Here is an 11,078-nt window from a genome sequence, read left to right as displayed (position 1 = left end):
ATTGAAGTGTATCTTGGCATTGTAGGTATAGACAATGATAGAAAATATGGTATCATATATTCAAGGTATATGTAACAGTTTCATTGGAAGTTTTTCTTTTATTCAGGAATAGAGATACATACTGTAATGTGTTTTCACTTCCCAGTTTGCTAGTCCCCATTATACAGTTCATCTAAGAGAATATATACACATGCATCTTGTGTTATGAATGAAGGTTGCCTTATATCAGAGAGAGCGTGATATTTTTCCTTTTGGGATTGGCTTATTTCACTGAACATAATGGTCTCGAGTTGGGACCATTTGATTGCAAATGGCAGATTTTCATCCTTTTTAATGGCTGAGTAGTATTCTATGGAGTAGATTCACCACAGTTTCTTTATCCACTCCTTTTTCGATAGACATCTGTATTGTTTCCATGTCTTCACTATTGTAGACTGTGCTGATTCTTGTAAACATAGGATTACAGGTCACTTTCTAATATGCAGAGTATATTTCCTTTGGATATATTCCCAGCAGTGGGATAGCTGGATGATACAGTAGATCAATTTTCAGTTGTCTTAGCATTCTCTATTCTGACTTCTATAGTGGTTGTACTAGCCTACACTCCCATCAACAATAGAGTAGGATAACTTTCTCTCCACATGCACAGGCAAGAAATCTCAAAGTGGAGATAAGAGGGACTCCAGAGGACTTCTCCCAACCAGGTAGTTGAAAAAGGAAAAATAGGGAAAATCATCCATGTAATCTTGAAGTTTGTGAATTCCAAGGAATGGGGAGGTTATGCAAGGTGTCAGTCAGAAGGAAGAAACCCCTTCTCTGTGAGGGGAGCAAGGATGATTTCTAGACAATTACCATTGCCAGAGCACAATATTGGATTAAATCTTCCCTACCATCTGTCAATGTAGCTCTTATGATTCTTATTTTGCTGATTAAGAAATTGACTTCGGGGCCAGCATGGTGACATAATGGATTAAGCCACCACCTGCAATGTGAGCATTCCATATGGAATCTGGTTGGAATTCTAGCTACTCCACTTCTGATAGAGTTCCGTGCTAATATGTCTGGGAAAGCAGCAGAGGATAGATCAAGTTTTTGGGCCCCAGCATCCTCTTGGCTCCGAGCTCCCTTCTGGTGCAGTCCCAGCCATTGTGGCCAGAAGCAAAGTGAACTAACAGATAGACAATCTCTCCATCTCCCTATTCATATCTCTCCTCCTCTCTCTGTAACTCTGCACTTCAATAAATAAAATAAATCTGAAAAAAAGAAGCTGACATTGAGGTTCAGAAAAAAAATAAAATTCAGAGAGGTTGTGTGAAATGCCTACAGTCACTCCATACATTCATGTTCAGAGCGAGGATTCAAGCTCAAGTTGGACTAACTCCAAAATCTGTGAATCTTGTCAGTACACTGGACCATACAGTTTCAATACATACTTGCTCCATGATTCCTAGCCTTTTCCTTGGGGGTACAGACACTAATAATAAGGATGGAACATGCCAAGAAATTAATTCAGACATATTTACATTTAATTCAAAGAAAAGGAGCATAGAGAGAAGCAAATGTCATGATATCATGTCAGCTTAGCATGGAGACTGGAGGGCAGATCAGGAGGATATGGTCTAAGAACAGTGCCCTGAGCTAGTCCCCATGAGAGTCACCAGGGCACAAGGAGCAGGTGGTAGGTGGTTGGTGGGTGGGGAGTACATTTCTGACAAAGAAAACAGTGTCCATATGGCAATTTTCATAAAACATTTAAAATGAAAAACAAACTTCTCTTTAAAACAAACAAACCAAAAGGAGTCTATACTACTGTTGCTGACAGTTCTGTTTTCAGAAGTTCAGAGACCTGACCGCCAAAGGAAAAGACAACAGAATCAAACAAAACCAAGGGGGGAAAAAAACCAAAGGCATTGCTAATCTGCCATCTCCACCAATGATGTAGGAAAATAAACGAGGACTAAGCAAAGCAAAATCAAACAGAGAAACGCCTTAAACAACAACAAAAAAGCCCTCTTTTGAGATGGGAGGAAAGCTCTGTGTCTCAAAGCCACATTTGTGTTTTCCGTGTTTATGTTGCAGTCTGACCAGGGCCTCAGAGTCCTACTGGGGGCCTGTCCCTTTTTTATGCCTCATGGCTTAATCTGTCTCCCTCACTTCCCCAAGTCAGAGGGGAATCGGCTTCAAATGCCAAGGCTTGACTTCAGCTGCGTGGCGCCTGCCTCCCAGGCCACAACATCTTAGCGCAGCCTCCTCCCAGGCAAGGAAACAGTCAATAAGGAAATACCATAGTTAGGCTCCTTTGCAACTGGCTCGAAGTGTGAGGCCGTGCTTCATTTCCTGATCGCTCAGGTGGAAATTGTAAAAACAATTAAGACCAATGACTAATCACCGAATCAAAGCAGGTTGCCCAACTCATTTGCAATTGTGTGTTCATTTGTGTGTGCCAACAAACAAAGACTTGGGGAGTTTATTATTTAAACCAATTAAAAGCTGTAGGCAAAGCAAGTAGTCAATTTGTGGCCACGTGGTGGGAGAACATCAGTTAGAAGAGACTAAGGAATTTCTTGAGCAGAGCCATATGGCCAAAATTGGAATGAAGCACCCAGGATCACTGGAAATGTCTTCACGGAGAGCAATTTGACAATAAAAACATCAGCTAGCAAGAAGGGGCTTGTGTTCTGCGCATGCGTTCCTCTCTGCCCCCACCCTTTCCCAGCACACACACACACACACACACACACACACACACACACACACACACACACACAAGTCTACCTTGCCTGCAGTACTGGTAGTTTCTAACCAACAGTCAAACAAAAACAAACTGACTAAACTCCGAGCTTGGACTGTTCAGCAAGAGACACTTCGAAATTTCCTGTCCACCATTTGCACTTTTATGTATTTTAGGGCTACCTAGAGAGTTCTTAAAGGCCCAGATGATGAAAATCGGCTGCCCTTCTTCCCAAATGAGCTGCACAGTCCATCTGGAGAGGGCACTCACACTTTTGTATGAAGCTGTAGGCCGTAAAACGGAAAGTAAAGAATTAAAAACTGAAGCCATTTGGTAGCAGTTATAAAAAAAAAAAGAGAGAGGGAGGTAGAAGGTTGAGGTAGTGGGGGCAGTTGCTACAGCAAATTAGATTTACAGAATGGAAGTTATAGAGTAAGCCTTTACTGAAAGTTCCTTTTCACATTCCCATGAGATACTGCCCCCGTACATTTGTTTTGTGACCTACAAGATCCCCTTACTCCTAAGCATTCCCCACTCTGTCTCCCCATGCATTCACCAGTCCCACTGTGCACATTTTCTTGGAAAGTTTAATAATTCTTGTATTCTCAATGGATCTCCTGCTTAAGTTCCTGGTTCCTTTCTCCTTCAAACTCTGTCCACAACAAGCATTCTCAGACACATCTGACTACAGTAGGAAAGAACAATTGTACAAGAATCAACTGGAAAATTCTGAAACTGAGTCAGCTAGCTGCAGCTGTTCAGCACTATGTTGTTTTATAACTAGCTCATTAAGATTCAACAATTTTTGTATGTTAATAAATAATATGGCTCATGATATGCCAACAAGTAAGTAGAACAACAAGGAATAACGGCTGTAATATCACTACTTTTGAGCAATCTAGTGCTATCAATATCAATATTGACCAAATTAATATGGCAATTCAGTTCATGTATTGGGGAGTGGCCAGAATCCTAGCACCAGCTTTCTGCAACCTGGAGACTAGCAGCAGGAAAAGGGTGGAAGCGTTGCTATGCTCTCCACCTGGAGCTTACCCTAAGTCATCATCTGGCTGCTGGCATTCAATCTCACTTCATTTCATCCCAACGAATTGGCAGCAATAGCACTGACTTGCATGGCAGATCAAGGGAACAAGTCCCTGCATGCTGAAACCAGAAGTCTGTAAAGTTGGATTGAAAAGCACAAAATTGCAAAATCTGTAGGATCTAAGAATAACTGCTACTACAAACTCAAAGCCCTCAGAAAGTTAAATTGCCTCAAGGACCTCCTGAGAAACTGTCTTTTCTAAACTACCAGCGAGCATTTAGATACTGAAATGTGGGAATGGGAATACAGACTAATGGAGCTGTTCTGAGTAGCAGAGTTCAGAAGAAGGCACAAAAGATGGAGTCCAGCCCAAAGGCATCACTGAAGTATAATGTGATGCAGCTTTGCAGTGGGCTCCCATCTGTAGGGGAGCACCAGAAATTCCATTAAGTTACAAAATGGAATGCCAACCCTGTCACGTGGTTGGCTGTCAATTGCAATAGGCACTAAAACTGCTAAATAAGATGTAGGTCTCAAGAAGAAATCATCCTTCCTGAGGAATGAAAACCTTGGTCCCATTCAAGTTCAGCACAGCCATGTCATTGGCTTTGGCCCATAAAGTAACAGTGAAAGTACCGTGTGTTATCTCTGGGGAAAGGCACTTAACTGTCAGACTTGCCAGAGGGGTTTTTTTTGTTTTTGTTTCTGTTTCTGTTTTTGTTTTGCCTGACCTCCAAAGCACAGGCTTGAGATCAAATCATGAGATGCTATGGAGTGACTACGTGCGGTTAACCCGCCTTGTAGGCCATGAGGAATATGGAACATGGGGTCTGAAATGATTTTGTTGTAGGAAGTACTCAGATTCAGGTGGTGGTCCTTATCACAGAGTCGTTAAGCCTGTCTGAAGAGGGAATCACCATAATCTTAGGCTGTGAATTTTTTTTTCCCCATTTCAGAGTGAATGCATTCATTCACTAGAGATCCTAATCTTTACTAAAAAGAGTATTTTTCAAGAAGAGGTATTTTCCATATTTACAAGAAGAAAATATGATTCAGATGAGTAATATTTATAAAGGATGTCTGGAGGCTATGTTGACCAACCAAACTTTTAAGTCCTCCAGCGCCTAATGTGACACAAACTAAATAAGAAGAAACTTATTTAATCTGGCTAATTTAGCTTAGGTACATTTAGGAATGCTTTCATTAATCCTTAAAATGTTACTCAAATTTGATTCTTGGGCCCGGCGGCGTGGCCTAGCGACTAAAGTCCTCGCCTTGAACGCCCTGGGATCCCATATGGGCGCCGGTTCTAATCCCGGCTGCTCCACTTCCCATCCAGCTCCCTGCTTGTGGCCTGGGAAAGCAGTCGAGGACGGCCCAAAGCTTTGGGACCCTGCACCCGCGTGGGAGACCCGGAAGAGGTTCCTGGTTCCCGGCATCAGATTGGCACAGCACCGGCCCATTGCGGCTCACTTGGGGAGTGAAACATCGGATGGAAGATCTTCCTCTCTGTCTCTCCTCCTCTCTGTATATCCGGCTTTCCAATAATAATAAAATCTTTAAAAAAAAAAAAACAAATTTTATTCTTTTGAGGTTTTTATTTGAGGAAACAGTGGAATGCTGCATACAAAGCTCTCTGTCTCATACTCCCCAGGAGAAAGTCTGCCAAGTGTCTGGGTCTGAGACAGAAACTTCTCCTTTGTTTTAGCCAGTCTTCTTTTTCAACGTTTGGAACAATGTCTTCTCTCTTACCTTGGCTTCCAGGATACTCAGAGATTATTAACAATTCTATTTCAAGAACTATCATATTCCTGGCATGATTCTTGTTCTTGTAACATCAGTATTCTCTCATTTACACCTATTATCAATCCATTATATTGCATATATATGTATATATTTTTATCTCAAAAACCACTTTAGAAAGCTTTGGAAATGTTCATGGTGATAGCTATCATAAATTGTTTTTCAGGGCAGACTGATTTTCATAGTCAAACCACCTCTTCTAAGTGAATGCATTCCATTCCCATGAGAGTAAGGTCTAAAGTGTTAAAGTCTTTCTCTTGCTCCCCTACTTTCTTCAAAGGGAAGAAAAAAGTCTCACAGGCTATCATGGGAACCTTAAGTGACCTTTAGCAGTGGTGAGACCTAGGGTTAGTACTGTGACATAGTGGGATATGTCATCACCACCTACAGCCCTGCTATCCCTCATGGGCGCTTAGTTAAATTCTCGCTGCTTCACTTCCAATCGAGCTCCCAGTTCATGTATGTGGGAAAGCAGCAGCAGATGACCTATCTGTGTGAGCCTCTGCCACCCAGGTAGGAAATCCAAGAGAAATTCCCGGCTCCTGGCCTCAGTCGGAGCCAGCATTGGCTTCTGCAGTCATTTGGGGAGCAAACCAGAGGATGGAAGATCTCACTCTCTGTCTCTTCACATTCTCTCCAAGTTTTCCTTTCAGATGAATAAATGAATCTTTTCTAAAAAGTTTTTGGATCTTTAAATATCTATTTTTGTTTATCTGATTCTAGGTGACAAGAGTTAGGCTATAAATTAAGAAATCATTTGAACACTTTCATTTTTGGAAAAAAAAAGATGTGACAAAGAAAGGTGATACAGGCATTCCAGGTATTACTTAAGTAATGTTATCATTACAGAATCAATACACTTATGTGAACTTTAAAGTATATTTTAAAGTACATAGTCCCCATGGGTGGAAGGGAGAGACAGAGAAGAAATATATAAGGGTAAGGACTAAATTAAATGACTCTCTAAAAGTCTCAATAAGTCTAGTAACTTGTGCTTAGCAAGCATAGTTTCTCCATCTCAGCATTTGGTAGTAGATAGTGACTTACGTGAGGCTGGGGCTAAGGGGCAGCTTCTGTACACGTTTCAAGACGTTTAGCAGCATCCCTGGGCTCTATGAAAGAGTAGCACTTACCCTGGGGCATGAAATTTTTAAAAGTCTCTAGACCCTGGCAAATAACTTCTAGGGAGTCAAAATTACCCTTCAATGAAAATTGGGAGACTGTTTCATCAGAAACTTTCTATCAGAGTATTTTGAATTTTGTGTGAAATAGTCATAATGGCTGTCATTGTTGTGCATTTTCTACTCATTATCCCATTTAATCATTACCATAGCCCTGTGATGGACTATTTTTTTTTTTGCCATTTTATAGATTAAAACTTTAAAGTTAGGGAAGACTACACAACAAGTGGGAATGAAAAGTGAGAGATGAACCGACAACACAATTGTTTGGCTCTAATGGTATTTATCCTGATTTTAGAAATGAAGAAACCAAAGTTCTTCTAGCTTAAGTGATTTCCCTATAATACATGGCTAACGTTTGCAGAACCAGGATCTAATCTTGGTTTCCACGGCTCAAAGGACACACTTTATTTTTTTCCACTGTAGGGATGCATTAAGTGGTTCCTGGGCCATTTTTACCCTCTCCCACTTCGGTGCCAATAGAGGCAAAAAGGAGAGACATCTGCAACCAATGAAGTTCAGAGATTACTCTAAAGGGAAATTCAAGCACAGTGGCAATCAGAACAGAGAAAAAATTCTAACAGTACTGGGGAGGCCACACAGCTACCAAAGTTTGCAGTGAATCAGCCCAAGAACTACTACTGCTTCTCTGGTAATCCATGACCCTCACCTGCTTCACTGAACTCCAAACACAGAAAGAAAAGGAAAAAAAAAAAAACTTTGCAACTATCTTGAGTTTTTAAAATACACTTTGAGATTACTCTGTTTTATGTCTGCTAATGACTGAGCCAGACCAAATCACATTTTCTGTAATGATGACCATGAAAAGTCAGTATCACATGAACTCCCCACGTGCCCAAGCTGGAATTTAACATGGCAAAATTGATGTGTGAACCAGTGTTGCTATTTAATGTGGTTTCTATCAAAGTGTTCATAAAACCTGGAGCTGCAGCTGGCCCCCATTAGGTAGTTTCTTGGTGAAAGTTTTCCAAGGAAAACTTTTTTAACAACTTCATAAAGCCAGGCACAAAAGGGCAGAGCAACAACTGGCTAAAAGACATTGGACTTTTTATCTTTGACTGTGATGTTAAATGGGGGTTTACTCTGTTTCTGGAAGAAAACTTGGAAGGCAATAAAAGCGACCTCATGAGCCTTGCATGATTTCATTCACTTGTGTGCGAAATCATTTGTTCAGCATTTATTTAGTGCCTACTGCATGCCAGGCATTGTGTCAAAAGCTGGACTGGGTAAAATTTGAGTAGCACTGGAGAGAAGACGGTAACATTTTGAAAGCAGACTGTACCAAGGGTTTCAGTGGAAGAATTTGTAAACCTGTCTGGAAAAGTGCTGGGTGCCAAATAGGTGCTCACAAAAGATGGCATCTACTGCTTCTCCAAGTACAATTAGATGTTAATGTCTGGAAAAAGAGCAATGCATCTATTGACTGATGATGATTGAGAAACTGACATGAAAGGTCATATTTGGGGTCTAATTTGGCAATATGAGCTATCATTTCAAAAGGTAAAAATTTGGGGGCCTGATACAATAGTTCTAATTGGCTAATCCCTCACCTCCAAGCACCTGAATTCTATATGGGCACTGGTTCATGTTCTGGTCACTCCACTCCCCATCCAGCTCCCTGCTTGTGGTCTGGGAAAGCAATTGAGGATGGATGACCCACTGCCTTGGGATACCCACATCCACACGGGAGACCCAGAAGAGGCTCCTGGCTTTGGATAAACTCAGCTCTGGACATTTGGGGAATGAAGCAGCAGATGGAAGATCTTTTTCTCCATTTCTCTTTCTCTCTGTAATTCTGCCTTTCCAATAAAAATAAATAAATCTTTTAAAAAGTGAGAGACTATTGCATAGACCATAGGAAGTAATATACCAGCTTGAATAATAAGATACCAGCAACTCAAGTTGTATTTATATCAACTTACAGTAAATATGAATTGGCTTGCTATTCTGGTAGATTCTGTTGCCTATTTAAGAATCGCATACTAAACCTGCACAGTTACACTAGCAAATAAACTTTTTCAAGCACTCTACAATTTATGGAAGTTCAGTACACAATTTCCCACTGAAACAGTACCACCACCCAATTTTACAAACCAGAAAGATCAGAAAGATTAAGAAATTTCAATAAATACTACAGTAGATTCAAACCTTGTTCTTTTAACTCATAACAAAGTTCAATAAAACAGTATTAAGACATTCATTTTCATTCTGGCAAAATAACTAGTTGCAAGACCAGGAAATAGTCATCGATTTAACTACTCTGGAAGGAATCTTCCTTCTATTGTTTAGGCCAAAGCCAGGAGCCACAAAGTCAATCCAGTACTACCATATGGGTGGCATGGAACTATCTTTTTGAGCCCTCACCTGTTACCTACCACGGTTCACATTGCCAAGAAAGTGAAATCAGAAACAATCCAAGACTGGAATGCAGGCATTGACATATGGGCTGTGGACATTCCAAATGCTGTCTTTCAAAATTTAATTTCTTTTTCTTTTATTTGAAAGTCATGGAGATCAAGAGAGAAACAGACACACAGATAAATCTTCCATCCACCTGTTCACTATTGAAATGCCTGTCACAGTCAAGGCTTTACCAAGCCAAAATCAGGAGCCCACAACTCTCCGCAGGCATCCCACGTGAACGCAGGAATGCAGGTGCTTGAGGTATCACAGGATGGGCATTAGCTCACAACTGGGTGAGAAGCAGAGGAACTAAGACTTGAACCACTCTGATATGGAGTGTGAGTTTCCCAAGCAGCAAATTAACCACTTCAGAACTACATGCCACCTCTGCAAGCACCATGTTTGCAATTTTACCAGATGCCTGCACAAGTGCTTCGATTTCCATATCTTTAGTTTCTGCAGTTCCTTTCTCTGGTCCTAAATCCAGCTCTTTATTGATCACATTGACAAACTGGTCTGGTACCAAGCAGGCATAATTAATGTGTCACAAGCTCAGAGATATATCCACTCCCCCCAAAAGATCCAAAATGCAACAAACATGACTTTAACTTTAAGGAAATCCAAAACATATGGCAACTGTAAAAAATGGCATTGGAGAAATTAACAACAGGTTATCAGAGACACACAAATCTCCAGTAGTGTTATGTGGATGAGTCATAACTAGCCCCTGTCAAAGAAACCTGAAACATGTTATAAACATACAGATGATGGAGAAAATGTAGGAGTCAGCTAAAATAGCTACCTTTTTGGACAAGCACAGAAACTCAAATGACTTCTGAAATTTCCCATGATCAAACCACCGTATTACCAGACAACCTTACCAGTTCATGTATTTTCAGCAATATATCACATGTATAAATAAAATGCATGCATATACATCAATCAGCTAATAACCTTAGGTGGGAAAAATCAATCGATTACAGCCTGGCAGAGTAGCCTAGTGGCTAAGGTCTTCGTCTTACATTTGCCAGGATCCCATATAGTTACCTGTTTGTGTCCGGGCTGTTCCACGTCCCATCCAGCTCCCTGCTTGTGGCTTGGGAAAGCAGTTAAGGATGGTCCAAAGTCTCGGAACCCTGCATCTGAGTAGGAGAGCCAGAAGAAGCTCCTGGCTCCTGGCTTCAGATCAGCTCAGCTCCGGCTCAGATCCATCCATTGCAGCCACCTAGGGAGTGAACCAGGAAACAAAAGATTTCTCTTTGTCTCTCCTTCTCTCTATAAGTCTGCCTTTCCAATAAAAGTAAATAATTCTTGCCAAAAAAATCAGTTACATTTAAACTCATTAAATGAAGATACTAATTGAGGTCCTTCTTAACCAGTGACTTAATTATATAACAGTCTGTTACTTGATCAGTCCTCATATAATTCAGTCATCCCTCAGTATACATGATGGCAGGTTCTATGACCCATTTCAGATGCCAAGCTCTGGCGCTGCTCAAGTTCCTTATATCAAGTGGCATACCATCTATGCAACACTTCCATACACTTTATTTTTAAAATTACTTTTATTATTTAACATATCCTTTAAATTACTTGTGATGCCTAATGCAATGTAAACACTGGGTAAATTATTGTTGCTCCGTATTGTTTAGGGACGAATGGCAAAAACAAAAGTTGTACCTCTTCATTGTCAACATTAGTATCAGCAATGTAGGCCTAACTGCATAGCACACAAGCAAACTCAAGGTGAGCAATGCTCAAGAAACAAGTGCTGGAAAGCAGCCAACGACACGTGTGGTAGCAGATCATGCCTACATATTACCTCATTTGTGTGGACTTGGCATAGTGCTTTCTGTGAAGCAAATCCATATTTTGCTTTTTGAAACTTTCTGGA

The sequence above is a fragment of the Ochotona princeps genome, chromosome X (genome assembly GCF_030435755.1).
Source record: "Ochotona princeps isolate mOchPri1 chromosome X, mOchPri1.hap1, whole genome shotgun sequence".
NCBI classification, from domain to species: Eukaryota; Metazoa; Chordata; class Mammalia; order Lagomorpha; family Ochotonidae; genus Ochotona; species Ochotona princeps.
This window is presented reverse-complemented; position numbering follows the sequence as displayed.